We start from the raw sequence: 25,756 nt of genomic DNA, 5'->3' as shown, positions 1-25,756 counted from the left end.
TTTCTTTTCCATTTCTCATCATTCTCAATTTTAGTTATTAGGCCAAATAATATGATGAAGGGTACAGAATTCAATACAGTTCAAATGATTCTAAAGAGTCTGACCCTGAGTTTTGTACTGTCTCTGAGTTTTGTAATCTTATTAATGAATCAAACTGTCGACCATAAAAGAAACTTGTACAATTGTAAGTTCATGTAGGGAGCTTTATAGCTCACTTTGTAAAGCTGAATGTTAAATGGGAGACTAATGTCATTGAATATCTTGGGATTAATACATCTAATATTCATAAAGATCTGATAAAAATGCATCTTGAACCCCACATTAGTCGAAGTGAAATGTGACACAGAATGACAAGAAGATCTGACCCTCTGGAGTACAACCAATATAGTTAAATTTAAAATGTTAGGACACTGTGTATCTTCAGCATTGTTGATACATGGACTAAGATCACCTTTAAGCTTACTAAAAAATATGAAAAGCCTCTTTGGTATAAAAATTAAAACACTCTATCTCTGCTCAGATACTTGCTGTGCTATACCTTCAAATACTTGAATATTTGAACCTCGAGATTTATCTTGGATATATTTGTAATAGAGATTTTACCAGTAACCTAGCTCTATTCCCTGCGAAATGTACTACTTTATCATTTTTAAAAATGGAAATGTAGCTATAAAATACCATTATTACATTTTGTTAGATAAGGCCCCAGACACATTAACATTTGTTCTTTGTATATTTTCTGCATTTCTGGGTAAATTCTGATGTATAGGTTTGGAGTCAGCCAAAATCAAATCTTCTTGGAAGTAGTTATGGAATATTAAGTCTTCAAGGTTTGTCTGTATATTCAACCTAAATTAAGTTAACATTCAGACTCCACAGAAGTGGAAGAGCTCTTAAAGTCTCTCTTCCTGAAAGTTCTGTATTACAAAATTCAATTTGTAACGTGTTTTTCCTTCTCTGTAAAGTTATTTATGCAATAAAGTTGTTTGATTTTTTTTTCACTGCTGTATAGGATAGACCTACATTTGATAACAAGAAAACACTGTACACATATGTATATACATATTATGGTGTTAAGTACATATAAAAATGAATGTATATGCCCAAATCTGATGGAAAATTTTTTGTTTTGTTTTGTTTTACTTCTCTGCTCATACTCTACAAAATGTCAGACTGGGCAAAAAGAAGTTTTGTTAACTCTGAAACCATAGACACAAATTCTCACGTTACAAATATAGATCTCTAATCTGTGAGAAGATTTAAGAAAAAACAGATGTTCAACTGTGTTGACCAGTTATAATTTCAGAAACTTAATATATTTTACAGTCACTCCATTGCAAAATATTTCTCCCAAAAAACAATTTTCACAAGATAGAGTATGCATACACTCACAAATGGAGAAAGCAGTGAACATGACAAATGAATTGGAAACTTAGTTTAAATTGTAGTATCTTTGGAAATCATTGATCTGCACATTTAGAAATATTGAGTGTTGTACATCTAAAAATAAAACTAATGAGGCCTATTGGCTATTTTAGGTGCCATCACAAAACTAGTAGGTTTTGGACACCATTCTGCAAACTTCTTTTTCCTAATGGAGGACTTTCTTTATGAAATTTCCTAGCATTTTTGTAGACCTGACATGCATGTGGAAATGAAATGTTGAGGTTGTATGTCAAAATGGCTTTACTGAGTAACTATTATCTGAAGCAGAAGGTGTGATTCAAAACCTTGGAAAGCAACAGAAAAATTACTTCTCATTTAAACAATTTTTCCAGAGCACAACTTTAGTCTAACATGCATGAATTCTGGTAGGAGAGGAAGGAGAAAGTACTTTGGAAGCCTGTAGCCTCCCCATATGCTTAAATGAAATGAAATTATTAGTATAACATACTGTAATATAATAAATTATAATATAATATAATATAATATAAAAATGAAGCATCTGAATGGGATAAGAGTCTGTTAAAAATGGAATACAAGTATTATTATTATGTTAATTTTTTTAAAAAACAAACTTCGACATGTATATTATGTTCTTGTCTACAGGTCATGAATAATATAAATATATTTGCCAAGATGTAATGTAACCAGAATGAGGATCAGTGTAAAAATGACACTATCCTTTGTTATTCTACTTTGAATCAAACTCAGTGGTTTCTAAATACAATGCTTATTTTTACTTCTTCCAGCTTAACTTTCTGCTGATAATGAAATTTCCTGTTTACTCCAGTGAGGTAGTCTTATGCCTCATATCTCCTCTTATCACCCTGTACAAGTCCTCTTTCAACTTTAATGGCTTCCATTTTCTCTCTAAAAGGGGGATTCTTGCTGAAATTTATTCTTTTTGTTAAATCCTCATTATTTTCCTTTCTTTTAATCCAGAGTCAGTACTGGAAATGTATGACTTGACTCTAATGGAGATTTATTCCTACTATTGTTGCCAGACCTCTTTTGTCAGCTGTTCCCCGTTCTTTATTTTTATCTTCTTCTCTCTGTCCTCTTCTTGCTCATTTATCAGACTTTTAATAATAATTAAATGTTAAAAGTCTGAGGTTCAACTACTCCAATCTTTCAGGAATTAGACAGAAATTAGAAAGCAAAGGAAAGTGATTTTAAAACTACATGGTTAGAGGAGCAATCATTATTCAGAATAAGCTTAGTCTAGCATGGCACCTTAGAAGCTAAACTCACACTATCATACATATTAATTTTGTGTCTTATTTTTACCCCATTTGTGCTCAAATTCACTGATCCTGTTTTGAGCACCAATATCAAACCAACAAACAAAAATTCCCCTCCCATCAATATTTATGTTTAAAAGAAAAGCTTTACACTTTGTTTGCTGCAGACAGAAAGAGAGGTTTGCAATAGTAGTTGAAGTGAAAGATAATAGAAGCATCCTAAATGCTACAGGGTATGGCACAGAGCTGGTATGACTTCAAGAGTTGATAAGACTAGGAGACAAGTGAATCATCAGGAACAGGAAAATCAATAATCACCCACTGGAAATATTATATGGTGAACTTCAGTCATCTGTGGAATTTATAAACATATTTGACTAAGAACAGGGAGAGAACACAACTGTTAAGGAAAAGAGAGAAGGTGCAGAAGCCAGGGATTTTTTTTCTGCTAAAGGGGATAGAGTTCTGGTAAACAGACTTGGAAATAGACTTCAGAAGCAACAAAAGCTAGGGAAAAGTCCATAAATCTTAATGCCTGACAGAATAAGAAGGCAGATCTTCTTTCTCCTGTCTTTTACTTCATTTGAGGGCACAATAGTGGGGTATCAACAATGGATTGACGATTGACATTAGAGAAAAAATGGGTGCTGACTGAAGACTTTTATAGTTATTGTTGTACAGTATTAAAAAAAGAGACATGTTTTTGACAACTAAAGTTAAAGTCCATGTGTTTAAGGCACTTTGTCTTGTCTTCGTTCCATTTTGTCCAGCATGAAGGAAAAACAAAATTGGAGGGACAAAGGAGATTTATAAGCAAAGATGAAGCTAAAGTTAATGCAAAGATTCTGTGGTACTTAAGTGTTTTCCAAAATACTTAAATGCCTTCCAAGTAGATGATATACGGTACAGAACAACAAAAGAATAAAGCACTGATTTAGCTGAATTAATGTTAAGCAAATCAGCTGGTCCTGTATGTTCTCCTGTAAATTCAGACATAAGAGGCTCTGGACTACAACTGAAAAGACACAATAGACTTGCAACTATTTTTCCAAGGAGTGGATGCAATGCCCGGAGGTACTGTGTGCATATTGCAGCAGTTTAGATGTTTCCATATCTTCGGCTATTATAGATGTATGCTGTATTTCATGTTGCTTCAGGTCTAAGCTAATTATTTTGTTCTTGGCACAGTGAAATCACAATAACTGAATGATTCTCAGTGGGACAGAATTAGTAACTAACGACAAAATAAAATAATGCAATTACAAAAGTGTTCTTGTTCAGTTGTCTTTGTTTTAATGATATACTGAAATTGAACAATGGAAAAGAATCTTTATAGTAGTTCGTTTCCCTTTATTAATAAAACTTTGACTGTTTCTTTCTAATGTAGCAACCTAATATTTGAAAATTTGAAATATCCTGGCATTGGACTTACTGATATTTTGTAGTCAGTTCTAGAAAGACAATGAAATGCTAGTAATCACAGACAACATCATTAGTAGTACATTATTAAAGAGTTGCATATCTCAGAACTCACCTCTGATGTTTTTCTAATTTCAGGAATATTTTCACTTTGCAGTGACACACTGCCAAAAATTGTTCACTAGCTTCCTTTGAAATAAATCTAAAACAAAGAAAGCCTGGAAACATTAAGCTGATAAATTTGTGATGCTTTTTTGAAAATGTCTCATCATTTTCTTTAGTATGGTTGTATATGCCTGAATCTTTTCCAATTGCCTATCTTCTTATTAATGGCAGATGAAAATGTTTTCAAAAGTTACAGCAAAAAATGCAGTTGCAATGTTGTAATAAAAAAGAAGAGTGTGGTGAAAAGAAGTTTTGAAACATGAAACATTTTGAAAGCTTGATAGTCAAATTACTTTTTTAATGTAGGAAATTAAAAATACAATGAGGAAGAAGACACTATTAGATTTTAAGAACTGAAAAAGTCCTATTATGTTAGTTGATGTTTCAGTGTTCCAGGAAACACGGAAAATCTATTTCTAAAGATTTTGATCTGTAGCCATATACTGCATTGAAATGCTAGCCAAAATGTATACAATAAATAATATATTAAAAAATAAATACATATGCATACACAAATAAATTAGTATTTTTATGGTCAAAAAATTTCAGTGAAAGCATATCTCTGAGTATTTAAGGCATCTTTATCAGCTGCAGTTATTTAGTATTTAGAAACCTACACACAATGATATAGTTAGACTATCATGTAGAGATGGGTACTTCTGATAAAGTGCCTGCACAGGCATAAGTGCACACATACTAAGGTTTTTGCTTTACATTTCTGAATAAGGACAGGAAAATTAACTTCGGTTTTAGTTTCTTAAACCAAAAGTGCAATGTTTTTCACTCACTTCTGAAAAGGATTTTTGTACATAATATGGTGCATTGTTCCCTCTAAAGTTTGAGAGGTTAAGACCGTATGTACTCAAATAAAACCTACCTGTCAAACGCATGAAAACATTTTCTAGAGAGATTGTTAAAATTACTATCAACATACAATGCCTAAAGATAACACAGAAAGAAAAACTGGATAAAAATAAAAGTGATATTAAATACAAAAATATGCAAATTAGTGCATTATGGCCTCGTGTGGCTATTTCCAAATGAGATTTATAAAATTCATTTTTAACTTTCAATAAATTTCATTTATTTTCCCTGCACTGCCCTGTAATAGCATTTCCCTTGATCTTAATTCATTTCCCATTAGTCTCTTGGCTTCCAGAACTTTATTTTCTCCTTCTAGTTTGCAATGTAGGAATATAATATGTATGTCTGAGGTTTTGTAATTAAAAAAATCTGCACTCAGTCAGCAGTCATTTATTTCACTAACTTTTAATTCACCAGCCCAGTGGCATAGAAGAAATGCACTGAATTACTAATTGACAATCCGAAATTTAGGATAGGTGGCAGAATCACACATTGTGCAATTCTGTACTTACAAAGCATCCATCATTGTTTTTCATGAGTAAATGAAGATTACAACACATGCATAAAATTTTCTACTCACACACTGAGGTTTGGTGACCTTGTAGAAGTACATTTTCTTGAAGTAGGAGTTGTTGCAGTTATTTTCAAACCTTTTGCTTTTATTGTAATAGGTTGCAATTAGTCTTTTCCTTGGAAAGAAATACCCATATAGTATCTGTTTACAAAAGATATTAAAACTCCATATTCTGCTCTTACAGCATTAAGAAAAATCAGTTTAGTAGGTTTAACTTGAAAAGTTGTAATTGATTTATGTTGTAGAGAATTAAATCAATCGGTTATTTTACTTGTGACTACAGTACCAAAATGATTTTCAGACTGCAGTTACTTTTTTTTTTTTTCCTCCCTTGAATATGCTCAATATGCAGATGCAAAAAGCAAATATAGCAAGTCTCATCTGCCTTAGTTCAAATGGTGCTCCAGAAAGGGTAGCATCATCTAAGATGCTTCAAGTCAATTATGAGGTTGACCTGTCCCAAAAGTTGGGCATCCCTGAAATCATAGCATATTTTAAACATTCTCAGGCAAGCTATTATCCTCAAAAACATGTTAAAGCAGATTTAATGTTATTTGCAGTGCTGCCAAGAGCTTGCTCCACATACATTCATACACTGGAAAGTTGGATTGTAAGCTACTTGTTGCAAATGTGACTCCTTATATCCTGACTTTCTTATTTAAGTCTCAATGTTTTTTTCCTTTTAAGTAGCAGATGATTTTTATGATGATTGATGCTTATGGCTATATTACTTTTCTTCCTTTCAAAACCTTTAAGGGCTTAATCCTTAAAGTCTTTCTCTTGAAGTCTGTCAGCACTGGATCAACTTGATGTACTAGTTTATTTAAATAAAAATAAAAATCTAAAAGTCTAATGCAAAGATAAGTCTTTTTATTGCACTTTATTTTCCTCTGAATTGTTCATTTATATCATGCCAAATGAGGATAGTGGAGAAATTTGCTGGTCTGTAAATGCTAAATACTAATACTAGAGTAAATGCTCCTCTGTTTTCAGGGGCGGGGGGAAGGTTGATTCTCAAAAAGCAACAACTATAACATGTATCAGAAGAATTCATCTAAACCTGAAAAAAGTTTTGTATTTTCTTAAAACTAGCAGATGATTTACAATGCCTTGCAGGAACATATAAATGCTATGCTTAGGAGCATTTAAAGTAATCTAGTCATCTTTTTACTTTTGTTCTCAGCTTTGGATGATACTAATTCATATTTTTTCATTTATTTTAGTGGCAGGAACAGAAGGAGGCTTCGTGCTGTGCCAGAAGAGGGAGATGTTGAAGAAGGCCTTCCTCATTCAGAAGGAAAGAGGGACAGGGAGAGAGCTTACTGCTGTGGGAAGGTTCAGAAAACTAAGGGCCAGACCCATCCTGAGGTACACGGAGGAAGAAAGAGAGACTGGGGCATGGGAAATTCCAGTTTGATATTAGAAATATTTCACAGTGATGATAGTCAAACCACCAAAGGGGATTGCCTAGAAAAGCTCCAATTCCCACTCCTTGGAGATACTGAAACATCAGCCAGATGAATCCCCAAGTAACATGATACAAATTGGCCCTGCTCTGCATGGGTGGGTTGATGGCATGACCAGAGGTGTCTTCCTACTTAAACTACTGTATGATTCTAGGAATTATATATATGCATCATTTTCTGAAATCTGACTACTCATTTTCAGGTGAGCATCATACAAATCTATCCCTATTCCCTTATACTACCGGGTTTAATAAAGTCAAGGTTTAGACCTGCTTTCACAGGAATAGGTACTGGTAGCATTTCCTTTGATTTTATGCAGGGTCCATACCAGTGATATTTCCTCAAAGTAAGTGTTACTCTACGGAAGCCAGTTAAATCCGAGGTAAAAGTGAAAATAGAAACTAATTAGCGTGTCTTTCTACTCAGCCAACTCCCCAAAATTATATTCTTCCCAAAAGAGCAGTAAACAATAATCAGCTATCTAGAATCTCATCAATTTGTGTACTTGTGATTACAAAAAATTTACTTCTATTTTCATTTTAGATCATAAGTGGAGATTTCATTTAGCAGAGAATTCCTTTAACATGTAAACAACTGCACAAGTGCTTCAATATTTACTCACAATTGCTATACTTAAACATGACTGCAGTTCAAATGCTAGTATGTACCAAAAAATAGAAAGCTGTAGTGTCAGAAATCCCCTGAGATGGGTACTTTTTTAAAGGCATATGCATACTTTGTCACGATTTTCTCTAGTTTCTTAGAAAAATCCTATAGTTAAGCTATAATGATGACACAAGATAGTCTCTGGGCCAAAGGTGAGATTCCTAGAGAGAAGTTCATCTAGCACTAGTGAACCTGGTGAGCTTTGAATAAAAGGAGAACTTCATTCCTATCGCTTGTAGTGATCTCAGCTTTTGTGGGGAAAAACACCCATATGCAAAAATGGGTTAAGTTCAGTCATACCATGTCATATATGTCTTTGTTAGTGTATAGATATGTTACTGTAGAAGTTATGATGCTGTAGACTGTATATTCTGTCTGGGCTTCTCTAGTTAAGAAATATCCTTTGATAGAAAATCCACTGAAAGTATTTTGTTAGGGGGTTGCGGCAGGGCTGTTATTGTAGTAGACCCTTCTTCCCCCTTGGTGTTCATGGAATGGCAATGGACAGGGGCTAAAATACACTGAGCTTATGAAAAGTCTTGAATAAGTACCACAGCTTGAAGTCTTTGAAACAGCTTCTGTGCTATGAGCAGCAGTTTATGAGCATGCATTGGATTAAAGTAGTATTTGTCAAAAATATCTCATCGGGCACTCAAGCTAGGAGATGGGCACAAATTCACATGTGGAACATTAAATAATCATGTGTACTAGAAAGAACTTAGTTCATATTTTTGGACTTGCTTCTGAAAATCCTTGGTTCTAAATTCAAAAGCACATTTTGTAGCAAGAACCTTTTCCACAGTGTGAATCTCCTTTCAGTGCTGAGAATCTTCCTCAAACTACCTCTGTCAGGGCTTTCTGTAAGAGTCATTGTTGTAATCACATTGCCTCTGAGTCAGCTAGCATGCTGGATATCATCTCAAATACACCCAAATGTAGGTTAATCTTCAATGGCAGAGTACTACAACTTCCTGTTGTCCTTTTTAAACATAACACAGTCCACTGCACTATTCTGTGCTTTATTTCAGGATGACACTTCTTTCAGCTTCCAGTGTAGCAGCTACCTTTTCTGCTTTCTCAGTCACTGAAAATTAATTAACTCCAAAGCCAGTTGTCCACTTTTAAACCCATGCTAATCAAGTTTATTCCTGAGAAAAAAATATCAATTCATTGCATCCACTCAAACCATTATCAATTCTCATCAATAATCACATGAAGATAGACACCTTACACTCTCATAACCACTTCCTAGCCCCTAACACTAAATTCTGCTTTTGCCCCTGTGTTCACAACCACTTCTCTGCTCTGTAATAAATTCTATATGATTTTTTTTTTAAATCAACTTAATCTTCTCCCAAGACAAATCATAATACATTCATTCTCCACAATCAAAATAATTTTCTCCATACTGAACCTGGAGTCCTTTCCCCTGAACACTTAATGTGTGGTTAGCAATAATTTCACCCAATCACATTAAGCGGTTTGAAAAGATATAAATTGCAGAATAATGGTGGTTTTTTTACTATTAGGGGAGAAGGTAGTTTGTTTCTTGGAGGAAAGATCTTGGTGGGTTTTTGTGTGGCTTTGGGGGCTTTTGTTTTGCAGCCAAGGCAGCCAGCTGGGTGGCTTACAGTAACAGCTGACTTCTTGCACCTTCAGAATCCTAAATCTGACACTGCTTAGGTAGGAGAAAGACGACTCATATAAACTGTACTAAAATGTTGCTGCCAGTCCTTTTGCTTAAGTACTAACTCCCCTTTTCTTGGAGAGTAAGCTCCAAGCTCACATATGTAAAATTATACATTTACCCTTTAATCTTAAGCCATGTCTAGGTCTTTGGTGTGCCCTTTACTGCACAAACATCTTTCAGGTCCAATTACTCATGTTCCCTTCCCCCCTGCACATTATCATTATTGTGCTAATGCTATTTAACACCTTCATGCATGAGAGTTCTCCATCCCTAACAAGTTTTAGATTTTCTCCTATTACTTGGCTGCCTTTGACTCACCTCTTGATTCACAACTCTTTGCAGCTCTCCGTTGTTTTCCTCTATGCATGTAAGTTTTTTGCTTGCATGATGGGGTTAACCCTTAATATTTGATGTCATCATCCCTTCTATAACAAACGGTCATTTGAAACAGCAGAGTGAGAAAAAGTCTGCTACTTTTAATGAGGTAAAGAATCACCATGGCAGCTCTCCCACATAACCACTCTTTAAACTCTCTGGCTTAAGCTGAATGTATTTGGGGACAGACGATTCCTCACATTTCTTTCTGGGTCTTCACATACTGCCAGCAGATCAATGGAGCATGCTATGGAGCTTGAGGAAAATAGTATGAAGTTTAATGACAAAGATGATTTGATCAGCTCAATTAGTCTGTAATTGTTCAAGTGAAAACCAGCATGGGACTATGATTGTGATACAGTTACTGGATGACACTGTTGTATGATACTTTTATTAATAGTATACACCCTACTGTCACAGCTTTTAATAAAAATAATGCCTTTCTCCAGCAAAGAAGGGATCTTCAAACATTGAGTTGATAAATTCTGTCACTAGGTTGACTATAGCTATCTCTACTTCTGAAGTCTATTTTTGCACGTAATCCTTCTAGAAGGATTTTTTTCTCTCGAACTTCTTTGTAATGCTGTTGCAGCTTTTCATCCTTTAATAAACAACACAAGAACTTTATTTCAACATCAGGATTTGCGAGGAAACAGAAAATAAAATATTTTAAGTAAGTCACAGAGTCACAGGACATTAAACTAAGCAACTTTCCCTGCCCCACCCTCCCCCTGGCTTCAATGTAAAAAACAATGCTCTTTATTTTAAAATATATCTTGGTTTTAGAAAAAGTCTTGAAATGGCATTTATATATTATCTGTTGTGTCCTATGGAACTCACTTTGTTGATAACCAGGAGCTATGTTAATAAGCATGACATGCAAAATACAGAATCTTGGCTTCACACCATAGTAAGCAACAACTTCCTTGCATGTGTGTATGTATATAATTGTGTCTATTCTCAGCTGAAGATACTGAAATACTGACGCAGTTTGTGAAAGACTGTCAGGATTATTTTTTCAATGGGGAAGAGGAATACAGTGAAAAGAAGAAAGGGGCATTGCAGGTGAGATCGTCAGTGGTATACAAACTCCCCAGAAAAAATAATTTATAGGTCTTGGTCCTGAGAAGAAAAAGGAATGAATGAGGTTACTAAAACAAAATGCAGAGCAATAACGTTAGGAGGGAAGGATAAAAATTTGAAAGGAATGTTGCAAGATTTGGTGACAAATTCCAGGTAAAAGTCAGTCTCAAGATAAAGGTCTGTGCCAGACAGTGATCTGAACAGAAGATAAGAGCCTTTTCTTTCCTTTGACTATCCTGCAAAATCTAGAAAGGATAACCTCTGGAAGGTTAATCCTCCCAGGCTAAGAGATGAGAGAATAAACTGAAGATGGACTGAGATGAATAAACCGAAGTCTGAGGCAAAGCAACTGCAAGGCCATACATGTATTTTAGGACTGCACATTATAACATACCTTCAGTAGGATTTTGGACATTGCTATCCTTGTATTCTCTGCTGACAGAGGAGTTAAGTCCAGGGAAGGATTTGTGTGCATGATTAAGTCAATACAGTGCAGAGCAGAAGATACAGAGATGGAGGAGACAGGGAGGACTTGTGCTCTTGTCCGTGTTCCTCTAATGAAATATTTAGATGACAGGGAGTAAGAAGCAGCCTTTAGGGCTGCATGGTCTCTTTGGGTTGCTCCAAGCTACCTCACAAACTTCAGATTCATCTGGAAACTTATGGGTCTTTCAGTCCTGTCGTATTATATTCTTTTCTTCACACCTTCTACATTCTAATTATGCCTCCCACAACAAAGTTTGCAATGCCAAGGAACCATCACAAAAACTGTCCAAAAATGTCCAGATCTTCAAAATAGTTGTCAGCTACTGAACTCTGTCACAGACATATTATATCTCTTCAAATTCACTTATGTACCAATATGCACAATATCTTTAACCATCACTTCCTAAACCATATCCCTGGTTATCATTAAAAAAAAAAAAATTATTAGAAAAGTTTAATTTTTCAGTTTCCTTTCTTCCATAATTCCTTCTTAGTCATATAACCTGTCTAGATGAAGGTAATGTTTGACAATTATAGAATCAATGCATACTGTATGCCCACTTTTTCGTATCTAAAAATATACTGTCTTTAATAATTAGTTTGTTTTCTCACATTTCAATTTAATTGGCTAGGAGATATTTAGACATAAATCTAAACATTCTTTTTATAAATTCAACTTCTGGATATTTAATTCTCAACTTGAAACTGTTTCAGTAAACAGATTTCCTTAAGTCATTATTTGTTCACAAAAAAACAAGCTCCTAGTATTTAGTTGGTTTTTTTCTCAATCAATAAAAAGTATAGTTTCATTAGCACTTAACACCACCCCACCACCCCCACCCCACCCCCCAAAAAACCCCACAGTCTCTGGCTGCCAAAATATAATTTATGAAGTTAAAGAGTTTACATGTCATCTTAGATTTGCAGTTACCAGAGAAAAGAAAAATTTACACATTGTGTAACTGTGTTTGGCTTCTTAAAAGCCTTGATTAGGCAAATGACTTGGTAATCTGTGTCTCATAGAATGAAAATATTGTCTGCTTTGGCATTTGCTTTGGTGGGTGGAGTGAGGTGGGACTGAGTGTCAGAATTCAGCATCCATTTTCAACTTATACTGGGGAGCAATGTGAAAAGCAGAAATAGGACTTTGTTTTTAAAAGCAAGTTGTGTGTCTAACTTCCATTATATCTTTGAAGGTATCCCCATAGATAAAGAAAAGATCGTGCATGTCCCTGACAAAACAGGTAATATTGTTAAATTACCCGTTTAAAAAAAAAGAATCATTATTTAAAGCAAATGGTTATTCGGTGACAAAAACAAAGTGGTGTTTGGTTTTTTTTTAACCAGTGTTATAATTGTTCATAAGATAAATGCCCTGTTTGGCATATTTCTGAAAGAGTATTGCCTCAGATTTCACAGGTCAATTACTGGTAGAATAGTGAAAGCTGTAATTAAAATAGATTGGCAGAATGGGGATGGACAACATAAATATCATAATTACTTTAAATTGTTTTTATTCTCAGACTAATAAACTTATAGTCTGTGGAGTTAAAATAAATTGTATGCATACTTAAATTAACAACAGTTAAAATAAAACTACATGATTTAGTGCTACACCAGTCAATTTGACATTACATTAAGTAACAACTATATTCTTGTAGGACTGTCTTCTAAGAACAGCTATATATGGCTTATAAATGGTTGGGGATACAGACACATAAGAAAGAACTATGTTTTCCTTTTATCTTTCTACCATGAAGACAGATTCCAAAACAAAGACTGCAGATACGCAAATGTTACATCCAACTAGCTGCCTAGATTTCTTCTTTTCTCTCAAATTTATTTCTAATCAGTCAAAAAAGATCAAAAACATGAGTGTAAGTATTGAAGACAGAAACATAAATAGGGTGACCACACAAGCCCTGTTTCCTTACAAAACCAAGCTGAAAGTTATATCTTGGCTGGTGCTGACTTATATAAAAGTTATGGCCTACACAAAATAGTGTGGATCACAGTAATGCACAAATAAAGATTAACAAAGGTAGTAAATTTGAAGTAGAACCCATACAAAGGGATGAAAAGTTAAATACTTGCAAGTGGTCAGTGTGTCTAAGAATATTAAGATTATTTAGCTTGTATAAAGCACTGATCTTTATAATAGATATGGATACCAAAAATGCATGGAAATAGCTAAACAAACTGCATGTAGCTTATTAATGAATTTCACCTCAGCCTTTTTGCAAGATGTTTACAGTCATTACAATATTCAAAACCTCTAATTATTTCAAGTAATCTGTGAATGTAGCTATGAAGATATTTCTGATTGGGGTCAAGAGGTGCTGCTGGGTGTACAACAGTTTTCAAAATGGTTCATGTTTTAAATATATATTAAGAACTGAGGCTTTTACAGCTTTGATAGCTTTAGAATAGTCTCTGTTTTTAGGGAAAAAAACCCACGATAATCTAACAAACACTGGGAGAAAAAGGATAATGCTGTGTTAGAAGATGTGGCAGTTCACTTCCCCCCCACCGCATCCCGCCAGCAGGAAACGAAACTTCTCCAGGCAGGGAGAAGGGGAAGGAAAAAAAAAAAAAACCAAACAAACTAAACCCTAGAGTCCACAGGCTGAAATTTGAACTGGCCAGTCGAGATGTGCCAGGTACACTGAGGTGACCTTCTTGGCCAATAGGGATTAAATGACCACAGATCGGATTCGACAGGGGTATAAATGGGGTCCCACCAGAGGACATATTGGAATCAGTCCTTCTGGGAGCAGTGGGTCTGCAGTCGAGGACTCCCCCTTGGGTCAGGGCACCACCTGAGGTGCCTGTTAGATATACAGTGTGCGTGCATCTGTAACAGAAGAGCATGTCAGCGTTACATTCTTTGAAAAAATCATTTTTTTTATTTTTAATCTTACAAACTCTTAAATTGCTATTCTGAAAACAAACACTGTCCTTGTGTCATCATCAGACTTCCTTCTTGTTTACTCTATAAAAATTACATATTTGATAGTTTAATTAGACAAGTAGCATATACTGTATCTTATATCACAAACCCACATTTATTATTACTAAATTTTCAGTCAGAGAGCTAGAAGTATTTGTCTTAATTTTGATGGTTCAGTGTGTCATTTCATTTGCACTGATTAATTTATTTACTATGTATTCACAACCATGTAGAGGAAGGAGGTAAGTTTAAGACATCTCAAAGAGAGTGACTTTGCTTTGTACAAACTGTCAAATGCTTATCCTAAACAGCAAAGCTAAACAGTTTTTTTTGCTGTTATAATAATTTGGGGTTTACCTTTTTATAATGCTTTTTTAGCATTAGCTACACGTTATTCATTTGATTCATGTGCTGTAATTGTGGGGTTTGGGTTTTTTTTAAATCTTGGACACCAGCTGTCAAGTTAAAAGAGTTAAAAGCTACTTACAGGTATTCCAGACCTGAAATTGAGAATTCTAGATAACTGACTTTTAAAAAACACCTTAAAGAGAAGGGATTAAATAAGAAAGGAAAAATGAAGAGGAAAGGGGACCCCTTGGTGTTGCCTTAGGCAATGCCTCAGCTCAATGCTTTCTCAAACCCTCTGCCACCTGTCATAGAGACTATACCACACACCTGTCCCCTATGCCTTGTGGTCATTCTCCCACTGATACACATTCCCTCCCTGCTCCTCCCAAATCCTCTCTTCCCATGTTAAAATAAATAGACAAATCTGATTTATTCTTTTACAGGAGACAGAGTTCCTAACTTTACAACTTGTATACATGGTAAGAGATGACAAAATGCTCTCAAAGGATATGAAAGGGCCATGTAGGGCATAATATTCTCACCCAATCCAAAAGTTTGGCCTCACAAACCCCTTCCTCATGCAGGGTGGCCCTGAACCTGCTGTGGGCACGGTGGCTGGACACCAAGAGGACAGGGACCACAGCTTCATCCACGGGGAGGTCACCCCCATCAAGGTTAGAAGCAGGATCCTATGGCCCAAGAAATGGGTGTGCCCCACAGTGCCAAGGGGGAAGGTATGTGAGTAACTGTTCCCTGAAGTAGGAGAGGAGGAACTTGAACTCTACCCCACCTCATGGTACAAGGACGATCTGTGTATTAGCACACAAAGTTCTTCATATCCTGGAATATCTAATTTAGAAATGCTGCATATATTCAGAAACAGAACATGGACACAAAGGAGTACCTGGACCACAGCAATGCTTGCAGAAGTCAGATTAATATACCTTCCTAGGTACTGATCTCTCAGTACATTTGAGGCAACTTTTTGCTTGTCAGTTCTCCTGGTGGTTTTTCTACTCTACAGGGTGGCAGAGTGGCTGAGCTCTGACAGGCATCTCTGGAGACTACCTAGTCCAACCCCTTCTCAGAGCAGGCTTGGCCATATCAGATTGCTCCAGATTGCATCCAGTCCAGTTTTGAGTTTCTCCAGGGTTGGAGATGCCATACTCTCCCTGGGCAACCTGTGCTGATGTTCAACCATACTCACATTAAAAATACCTTCTCTACATTCTTATACAGCTCCCGGAAGAATATTGTTGTTGGTGGTGGTTGGTTGGTTTTGTACTTTGAGGAAGAGTGTTTGACCTTGGGAATATAAAGAATGACACACTACTGAGATTAGTCTCCATTGACCTGGATATATGAAGTTGCTAACAGAGGTCAAAGCAGATGTATGATGGTACAAAATCAAGACAATCTAAAGCTTCTTTTTGAAAATGAAAGGAAATACAGAGTTTTAGTACTTATTTGCCTAAAAATGTTGGAGAAAAAATTAGGAAGGATTTTTCACTCAAAATAAAGAAATGCAACATGGCTATAACATAAGCTGACTGTAATGAAAACACTGCAGACATACTATCCAGCTAGAGGAACCCTTGATCTGACTTATTATTATAGATCTTTTGACAAATCTGGCTAAAATAGAGAAATTTTTCATAAATATAGGTCAAATTTTCAAAGGTAAAATGGCACCGAAAAATGAAGATAAGCACCTGTTTGGCTTTTCAGAAATACTTAGAGCAAAGTACTTAGTAGTTTGGAAAAATCCTATCTGGAATCTGCTCTATTCAAAAATCTGACCTTCATGGTGTGAAAAGTCACAGTAGTCTCAGTCAGCCACAAGACAAGAGTTCATTCAGGATGTGGTTTTTGATTATGTTGATGGACCAAGAGCACTTAGCCTCCAGTGTCCTAGCGTGTCTCAGCCATCACTGGGATAGTGAATGGCTGGGCTACCACAAGTCCTGGTTTCTGCAGGAAGGAAATAGAGATGTTCTCTAGTCCTAATGTAAGAAGGCAAAAGCCCAGGACTTCCTGAGAGTACACCACCCTGTCATGTTAGATAAATCCTGCATGTAAACAGAGAGAAGTATCTAGAGAAAGATTCTATTACAAGGATCAAAGTACAAGGAAGATAATTAACTGAAAAGAGAAAACAGCAAAATTTTTTTCTTAATTTGTATAATCTATTTATTTATGAACGTGTTTTGTAATCTTGTTGTTCAAGTTCTAAGATCATGTGAGTAACCTTGCTGTCGCATCTCAATTTCTCAGGACAATGACTCGGGTTTGCCAATTCCCAGGTCAGGATTAAGGTGAAATGACACCAGGGATCCTGTAACTCACAAAACTCAACTTTTATTTGCTCACAACAAGAATTTGCATGAAACTACGTCAGTAAACTGTGTAACGTGTGAACTATACGTCGCCAAACATATACTACAAGTCTTGCCTATTTGGGAATCAGTTCAGGGAAGAAAAGGAGAGCCCTCCTGTTGAGTCACAAGGTTCAGAGCGGACCCCCTTGCTTTCTAGACTGCCTCTCAGTGAAGGGCCTAGGGGTGGCTGGATCCACTCCTAGTCCCAGACTTAGTCAACGGTTTATGTCTAAAGATATGAGGTGTTGGGATTGCAGGAAAAAAGAGAGAGAGACAGAGAGAGAAAAAAGAGAAGGATGTCACCAGCCCTGGGTCCAGCATTGCTCCCACCAGCCAAGGGGTCCAGTTCTGGAGGGTGTGCGAACATGTGAGGCTTCAGTTTGTGTCCTTTTATCATCTCCTTGCCCCTCCTTTAGGCAGGCACTCAAACTCATTAGGCTAATTAGGTGTCATGCACAGTTTGTGCTTCCAGAACCTTTGGGGAGTAACTTCTCCCTCTCTGCAGGCATGGCCGTTGTTTCATCTTTGGCCACGCATGATGAGCTGCCCTGCTCAGTGTGTCAGAACAGGGAACTGTGCACCCTCCGGCAAGTCCTGTGGTTTGCTGTTATGCAGGGTTGGTTATTAGGCAGAATTTGCCATTATGCAAAACTTGCCCCACTGCAATGTTTGAGACATTAACTCTTTCAGTCTTTCACACCTGCAGACCCTGAGTTAACATCTACGTTGACCAACAGTAGTTACAGCAGTATGGGATCAATATATGGTCTTGAAAATAGGTAAGTTATAAATCTTTATTTGTCTTTGTTTAATCTGGATTTGATGTTAAACTTCCTCCCTGAAGCTGAAATAAATCCAGTTAGTATTTTAAGTAGATGCTGAAGCTCACACACCTAAAACTTATATAGACAAAATATTTTTTCCCCTTAAGGGATATAAGATCATAGTGTTGTTATTTGTTTTGTACTCTGCATAAAGCAGTCTACTAGCAATTATTTTATGGTTCTCCAAGTCCCTGTCTGAACAGATGGAGGTAGAAGTGTCTTGTTGATACACTACCGCAAAAAAAGACTTAAGATGTTAGTGTTCTGCAGATTGACAACCTTTCTTCCTTTGAGATGTACTACTTTACTACTTGTGATAAGTTCTGTTAAGAATTTTTTTGTAAATCTAAAGCACTAAAGCAAATTTAAAAAGAAAATCAACAGCACGGTAGGCAAAACTTTTTGCATTGCTTCAGCTGGATGATTTTTTTAAGGTTGTATTGGGTTGCTCCTTATTCTTGCAATAACTAAATTTTTAATGATACACAAAATGTTAAATGAAGTACTTTTTAAAACTTTAACCAGGTTCTGAAACCTTCAGTCCACCTACACCCAGATACATAGTTATATATACACACATATTTTTTGCAGGTACCTGGCCTATTATTCCCATACCCAGGACAGATTGAAACAATGCTTGTTTTTTTGTTTTGCTTTGTTTTTTTTTAATTGGTATCTCCACAATTTTTCTTGTTGTCAAAAGATTAGTCTTTGAGGAACTAGCATCCACTTATAACTAAGAGTATTATCATTGGTTAAAAAAAAAAGAAAAACACAAAAAAACCCCCACAAAACCCGCAGCCCACAAAAATATATTTATTTACTTTTACTTGAGTTGGCTCAGTGAGAAAAGTACAATCTGAGATTATTTTGATCCTTTTCAACTGAGCTGTCCTTCCATTATTTTTAATTTTTTTTTTCTCACATGTGTATTGTTTGCCTTTGATTTCTTCAAATAACCTCTAAACTGTTCCCATTCATAACAATTACAGAAGTATCTGGCCTCACCTTCTTTACCGTTTTGTTCTTCAGTTACTTCAGACAAGTGGGTTTTGCAAAATCAGATAACAGTCCTAAAAATACACTTGTAGTTTTCCGGAGTGTTTGTAAAGACAGATACATTTTTCATCTGGAAGTGGGTGGGAAGAATTGAACAATTTACTCTCAAATCAAAACAAATAGCAACTCAAAGAGAATTTTTCTGTGTATTCAAACTATGGTAAAAATTGTTACAATTAAGTCATTAATTTTTAAAAACATTAAAAATACATGCAAAATTAAGGATTATATTTTGATGTGCTATCTACTTGGGATTAATCTAAAGACCTTTTGGTAAGAGTCTTGAATCAAAAATTGGTTGAAAGTACAAAGACAAGATGGGGTTCTAATTATGTTTCATGCTGATTAGAAAGTAAAGCTACGCTGCCTGGAAAATAGGGTATCTTCAGTACTGTAGTTGTGCAATCAAACTGGGACAGTGCCTGAAAGTAAGACTGATCAGCAGCTGCTTAATAGACTAATGAGAAGGACATCTGTACTCAGGAATAAACTGGAAAGGTTTACATGCACTTACATTATTATACAATAGCAATATGTATGCTAAAAAAATGCATGTATGAATGGATTATAAGTTGCTGTGAACACTGGACTTTAGGTGCATGCTTAGTAAATATTTGACCAATTAAGACAAGCATGGTAAAAGATAAAAACAAATAGAAAACTAATAATTTGTAAAGTGGACGTTTATTTTTTGGGCTTAGGTTGGTACACACTGGAAGCAAGTTTTATTACATGGACACCTCTCATGTGACATGCTGCCTGACTAAAGAAATCTGTGTTTAGGCTTTTTTGGCTTATGAGCAATGAGTTATTCCTCTGACTGGAAAAGGTGTGTTAGAAACACTTTGATGCAGCCAACTGCGTCTGTGCTGGCAACTCTATTCTGAACTGAAATTGTAGCCTGAGGTTGCTATGGCAGTGTGAAGGACATGACCGCCAGTGGCAAAGCCAGCCCATACTTGGTGCACTTGTTATCACTGTATTTTACTTTTTATATTACTTATTCATCCAGCTCTCTTAAGACCTGCTTTGTCACTGGGGTGGGAGCTTAGGGAGAAATAGCCACATCTTTTTCCTGTATACCCACTGCCTATGCTTTCTTAGGAAAGCTTTTGGTTTAAGGATAACACAGGCAACTACAGAAACAGAATGCAAGGTTGCAAAAAAGTTTCTGAACAGATATTAATACTGTAAAACATCACAGAATTACTAATTAGTTTATTTAAAGGACTAGAAAATACTACCTTGAGTTTGTCTGTCCTTTGCCTTATCACACTTTAAGGCCTTCTCCACTAAGAGGAAACCCCATCGTGCATGAGGAAATAAATGGCATTCCCTGATGCTTTGACCCAAGTTCTGTAGAGATTAGAGTGGCCTGGGGATTGCTCTAACCTATGCCAGTCCCTAAGGAGCCAACTGTCATCTGTACATAGCTGGAGCAAAATACACAATTGTTTTTCCTTTTGATAAACAAGGAACTGCAAATTGTGGTGAAATATCATCCAGCTGCTCCTGTTCTCTGGCTTTTTGCCCGCACAAGAGATAGAAGTTTTTTTCTCTTTCTTTTTTAAAACATGCATGTATATACACACACACGCATATATATACCATAATTATATAAAAGAAATGGAGCTGTTCAGTAGATTGATTGTCCATTATTCTCTGTACACTTAATAACACTAACCAACACCAAAACCTGAAAGCTGGTGGCTTCAAATTAACACCAAATTACAATTTCAAATAGAAGCAGACTCTCTTCAGGTATCTGACAGACAGTTCCGGAAAGATGAATTATATTTGCAAGAAGCATTGCGTGCAGAACAGCAATTATTAAAATCCTTAGTATTTATACAGTATAGCCAGTAAAATTATCTGACAAGCTGAAAAACTTCTGTCATATTCGTTTATATAAAATCTTCCAGAGCACTGAAATTTATTTCAGAATAACTTGGCAAGTATGAATAATGGATTACAGTGGGCAAAATCTGATTTCCCAAATCAACATGATAAAGTCAGACCTTTCTTCATCAGTTATAATAGGAAGTTTTCAGTTTCAAAACTTGTTTTCAAAATAGTAAACGTTAATGAACTAGTAATGAAAATATGTCTTATTTGAAAGCTAGAGCAGTCATTTACATATGTATTCTATCATAGGTTCAGAACTTCTATTTGTTATAAAATCATAAAAAAACCCCTTATTGGTCCTCCAAACTCAATATAATAAACCAAAACCCAAACAATTTGCCCCAAACTGATTGATTACAATGGTGAGTAGTCTCAACCAAGAGCCCAGATATGCGCTACAGCCACTTACACCTCTTCACATATTTGTATTGTATATTTTTAGTCCATATATTGTTTTGGGAATATGAGGCTCTACATAAAAGTAATTTCACACTAAAGCAATGACTAGAAGATGTAAGGAGCTGCTTAATAATCAGCCAAGTAAAGTAGACCCTCCCTGTCTAATAAGTATTTGCATAATTAAGAAAAGGAAAAACCCTTATTAAAAAATAGATGTTAAACCATGATGTTCTTGGGAAAAGGAGGACTAGAATGGAAATATAAAACAGTGAAGGAGTAAATCAGCCTGGATTCATATGAAGACACACAAGGTCAAATGAAATCTAGGAAGGAAATTTCTGCCAGGACAGGGACTGTCAAGTTCTTTTAGCAGGTGCCCAAAACCTGCCATGGAAAACTACCTCATTACCAGGGGAAGATAGAAACCTCCTCTGGAAGTTTCTATTTACAGTCTCTTTAGTAAATTTAATAAATATTTTTATAATAAATAAGTCTCTTTAATAAATATTAAGGAATACCTAAGTGGTAAAAAGGACAACTTAAAAAAAACCCCAAACATCCAATAAAAACAAAATTCTAGTTATATTCAGATGCCCTTCATTGATAGCCTGTCCTTAACATTAAAGTAGTATTTAAAGTCTATAAAAACATTAGTTAAAAAATAATTCCAAAATTTGGTTTTAATGAATTAATTTAAATGCCCAACTAAAATAAACTAACAAAACCACCTTAGATAATTGCTGCTGATAAGATGGTTCTTTCTTATGCCAACCACAAACTGAGATTTCTAGCCTTCCATTTTAATTACAAGGACAGGACTAAAGTTATTTTTCACATGGCTTTTTGGAGTTAAAAGAGAACCATTGAATACTATACCACCTTGTGCAGGCTCCATATCTAGAACTGTATGTGCCTGAGGATTTGAAGAACTCTTACCTGGAAATAAAGACATGAAGATACATATAACCCTGAAACAAATAGTGGCATGGTTCATTGAAAGAAAAGAAAATTCTCCTAGGTAGATGGAGATTGTGTGGCAACCTACATACTAGCAAATAATTTATGTTCTATTTTTTCCACTAGATAACTCACTACTTCGTTTATATATCTTAAATCAATAGGGGTCCTGAGACCATTAGGGCACTGTTCCTCTCCTATCCAATAGGATTTCTGACTCTTTTACTCTGTCAAAAACCAATGGATGGCTGGGCAGGCCATTGCCACTGACGACAGGATTACAGTGTCCCTGAGAGGCCATGCTTGTGCATGTGATAGGGATGACCATCTAGAGATGACTGATACCTCCAAACCTGCCACTCCAGCAACATGAACAGCAAATGCAGCTCTCAGATTTTCAAGGGGATTCTCTGACAAAATATTTCTGCTTCATTTTTTGTTTCTGAGTCTTGGGTAACGATGCCCGGTGCTTCTGCCAGGAGATGATGATTTTTTGCTGTGTGGCTGACAAGCTCTGAGGTGGCTCTACAGCAGCTTTGGTCTTTTTAGAGGAGACATAGCACATTGTCACCCACCTGCTGGCATGCTGGAGCCAACAGTATTTCAGGGTTCTGGAGCTGGCTCACCTTAAAACTTTAAAAGTGAAGAAGTTTGTTGAAGAAATGTGTATTTCCATTATTGTTAACAATCTGGAGGGAATGAGCAGATGTCTCATGCATTCAGCATAGTCACTTGATCAGAAGCCTTAAAAGTTGTCAGGAGATCTTGCAGTAATAAACACTGACAAACTAGTACAAAGAATCCAGAACAGTAACAAAGGACATAATTGTTTTGGAAGCTATGGCTATCAGTGATTGCTTCTCAGGCGGGAAACAAGATAGCAATTTGCATAATTACAATTAAAGTAAATAATCTCACTTTAATTCAAACCTTTTTTTCATAAAACATCTATCATTAGAGAAATAATTAGTTACTTTGGGCAGTAGGCATTCTTCATTCATTTTTACTTTTTTCAAAGCACCATTTGGTATAATACAAGATACTAGATGAAGAGAGCAGTCTGTCTCTCCATCAGTCCATCCAGCCCTTGTTTCTTTTACCACACTTTGTTTTATCAGCTTTCCAATAGGTTGTTTCTTTCCACCATAAAAATACATGTACATATTTACTGAAAATGTTTACTGGGACCTGGTTTGTTGTTTTTTTTTAAGTATGGAAAAATAGAATTTTTTCTTCTACAAATGCAGAGGCTCAGTGGGTTGGTATGCAAATATATTACATTATACAAAGCAGGTATGGTGAAATTATTAAGGAAATAGCACATGTTAAGCTTCACGATAACATTCCTTCATAGGATTGAAATAGAAAATGATATGCTAATTTTCTTTCCAAGTTATTTCATTATGTTCCATGCAGAAAAGAAAATTTCTTTTTTCAAACCTGCACAGAGGATCTTGATTCCTATATTATATTCATTTTGTTTCAGTGGCACAGAGGATCTTGATGCCTATATTATACTCATTTTGCTTCAATGAAAATCTTGATTAAGCTTTATGAGAAAATTGAAATTCAATACACATTTCCTTCCAACCATGCCCACCCATTGATAGAAACTATATTTAAAAGTTAAAGGTTCATCATCAGACCCAAATCTTCATCCTCTGTAAGAAAGACATCATATTGAAAACCACACAGTTATCCTGACTCATTTTCTAGGACTCACTTCCTTATTAGTAACAGAGTATTTCTTAGCTAGAACTCAGTACATTGGACAACATATTACAGTCCTATGTATTTGTGCATAACATTTTTTCGCACACAAATCTGTGGGTCAGTTATGAAGAGCATGCCAAGTACCTAAAATCTCAAAAGTTGTTTAACCCTGCAAGATCTTAGTGATCCTAAGTTTTAGGTAATGAAATCCTCTAAGTGTGTGAATATGTGCTAATGGGCATGACAAGCAGGTCTCCTGCATGAAGAACAGGAGCCTTCCTCAGGTCAACATGGCTGTGAGATTCACTGCCTGCCTTCACATGGGCATTACAGCCTGACTATTCCCACATCCAAGGGAACAGCAGTCCCAGAAGTAAGGTTCATGGCTGTGACTGTCAAACAAAGATTTAAGCCTACACTTTTACTCAACACTGATTTTGAGGGCAACCCAAAAAGTTTCATTTTCAGCAGTGAGCTGGAAAAGCTCCCTCCAGGACATGAAAGACCTCCCCAGCCCCTCCAACAAGCCCCAGTCTTTTCCCAGCCACAGCAACACCGCTGCATGACAGGGTTGCCAAAATGTTAGCATCACTTTGAACCTAGCCTCTCCACGACCTTGGCATTTCTCTTTTTATTTGACTAAATAATTTTGTCTTTGTTTACCTTGTGAAACTGCAAATGTGTTGGATGTAAAACAGAGAAGCCAGGGGAGGAGGAGGGAGGACTCCTGGGACATGTACCACCAGCCCATGGGAATTGCTGCCATAAGAGATGATAGGGATTGTGACTAAGGGCATTGAAAAAGGATTTGGCATTCACATGTACATTGAGAACATAAATAAATACTTTAGATAGGATAAAAATGTAAATCCTCATACCTCAGAGCATAAGCCAGTCATTGCCACTTCTGTCAAAGGAAACTGCCTATGCAAGAAAATCCGCCAACAGCCAGGTTGGCAGTTTGCTGTGCCTTCCTCCAGAGGATCTGTCACTGTCAGGCTCATGCCACCGTGCCAGACGCAGCACTGATCTGATCCAGAGAGGCAATTTCTTCGTTTTGATGTTCCCTCTATTTAGACATAATAAGGTCTCTGATCCTGTTTGGTAAAATCACTCTCTTGTTAAATTTAAGTAAGTGTTCATTAAACTGTGTTACAGTATTGCTCTAATGTTGCCTAAATCTGCTTGTACCCAAATTTATATTTAGGCCCCTAGAGATGCTTGGCTGATTACACATTCTGTTGAGACACAACCTTTGTCCCCTTTTTTCTGCACGACAGTGTTTTAGCATTGCTGACAAGCCAAAAGCTCTAGCTCTTCAATCCTTCATTTACTTGCAGAAATTGCATGACAGCACTTCCAGCTCAGAGAGGGGACTGCACCAGCTCCAGAATCCCTGGCATCGGATGACTCTGCCTCCGGGAACAGCAGCACAGGCACCTCACAGTCATCTTGCCCCAGGTCCAAGAAGAGCATGGGGCTTGGTAAACCTGCAAGCATGGCATCAGATTATTACAGAAGTAATAAGGCTTCAGAAATTATAATGAACCAGATTCGCAGCTGCTGGAAATTGTTATCCATCTAACTATACAGCTTAAAGCAGTGGAGGATTGGCTTTCACTCCTGTCTAGCCCTTCTGAGTTTACATTGTGCATAAACTGGACTATTGTGATTGTTCTTGGAGGACGTTCAGTTCTTGCTCTCCAGCTACTAAAGTCTATAGACTTTTTTTATTTTCTCTTTGTATTGCA

Source organism: Harpia harpyja, chromosome Z (genome assembly GCF_026419915.1).
Source record: "Harpia harpyja isolate bHarHar1 chromosome Z, bHarHar1 primary haplotype, whole genome shotgun sequence".
Taxonomy (NCBI): Eukaryota; Metazoa; Chordata; class Aves; order Accipitriformes; family Accipitridae; genus Harpia; species Harpia harpyja.
The sequence above is the reverse complement of the archived record's forward strand: the minus strand, read 5'-3'. Positions refer to the sequence as shown.